Below are 1,640 nucleotides of genomic sequence, written 5' to 3'. Positions count from 1 at the left end.
TACATTTCAATTGAATGAACTTGTTGCATGAAAAATGATTATTCCCTCACATCACTTGGGAATTAGGTTTTGTATTAGTTGGGGTTCTTAGAAAAACAAAGCCAATAAAGCATAAGGAGATAAAAAACATATAAGAAGATACATTCATTCATTCATTCATTCATGTGTTCATTCATTATGGGAATAGGCTCATATAGTCAGAGAGGCTGAGAAGTCCCATGATCTGCCATCTGCAAGTCGAAGAGCTGGAATAGCTGGTGGTGCAATTGAATTTGAATCTGAGGCCTGAGAGCCAGGGAAGCCAATAGTATAAATGTGATCAGTGTCTAAAGGGGAGGAAGGATGGTGTTGGGCTCCCACGTAGTCAACTGGGTTTGAGTCCTGGAGCCAGAGGCTTAAAACTCACACTGAGCATGTGTGAGTGCATGCCCAAAATCCTGAGAGGAGAATGGGGGAGAAGGCATTGCAGCATGGCTATTCCCCTGGTGGGGATTGATTTTTCACTTTCTGTCTCTCTTTCTCTCTGGTGAGTGCATACATCCTATAGCAAAAATTTTTCTAAAAAATAAATGAATAAAATAAGAAAAGACCATTTGTGGATATCTCAAATAATTCATGTTTAAAGTAAATAATGTTGGGGACCAGCAGTTAGCGTAATGGCTTTGTCGCTGAACTCCCATGTAGTCGACCACAGTCGAGTCCCGGACCCGGTGACTTAAACTCACGCTGGGCGCATGTGCATGCTTGCCCAAGATCCCAAGAGGAGAATGGAGGAGAAGGGATTGTGATGTGGCCATCCCCCCTGGCGGGTGATTTCTCGCTTTCTATCTCTCTGTCTCTGTCTTTCTGGCGAGCACACACGCCCTATAGCAAAAAACAAAAACAAACAAAAAATCCCTCAAACAAAACAAAACAAAAAGTAAAGTAAATAATGTTGAATATCAACATTATTTTTTTTTTCTGCTGAACATTTCAAATATGAAACAAAGCACTTTATCTTAATAGGCTTCTGAGGCTTTAGTAAGAAATATGTGGGAGGGGACCAACAAGTGGCGTGGTGGTTAAGGCATTGGATACTCCCACATTGCTGACCATGGATTGAGTCCTGGACCTTGTGACTTGCTTTCTCACTTGCCTTCTCTCTCTGGTCAAATTAAAATAAATGAATAAATAAATAAAATTAAAATTATGAGAAAGAAATAGATTATACTAATTAAACTTCCCTTTACCTGAATTTGTTTGAATACAAACTAATAAACTTTGTGTCCTCATCTTTTGCAGATAAATCCTCAGCATTGCCCAACATGGAGATTAAAATAAAAGCAGGAAAACAAAACAAAACAAAACAAAACCCTGTGTTTGTTTTAAAAAAGGGGGGGAATATAAACTTTTATAGTTTAAAAAATAGCACCAGTGGAAGAAGAAGATGTCTTTCAAGTTCAAACACCCTAAGTGCATGATTTACTAAAATTCATATAGATATTTAGTGGTTACTTTTTATAACTTTTCTGCGATCTGGGGTAGAAAAGTAAGAGAAAGAAAACAAAGCAAAATTCTGAAGACCTGGGACCAGCAGTTAGCGTAATGGCTATGTCGCTGGCCTCCCACGTAGTCGACTACAGTTCGAGTCCCAGACCCGG

The sequence above is a fragment of the Tupaia chinensis genome, unplaced genomic scaffold, assembly GCF_000334495.1.
Source record: "Tupaia chinensis unplaced genomic scaffold, TupChi_1.0 Scaffold000313_1, whole genome shotgun sequence".
NCBI classification, from domain to species: Eukaryota; Metazoa; Chordata; class Mammalia; order Scandentia; family Tupaiidae; genus Tupaia; species Tupaia belangeri.
This window is presented reverse-complemented; position numbering follows the sequence as displayed.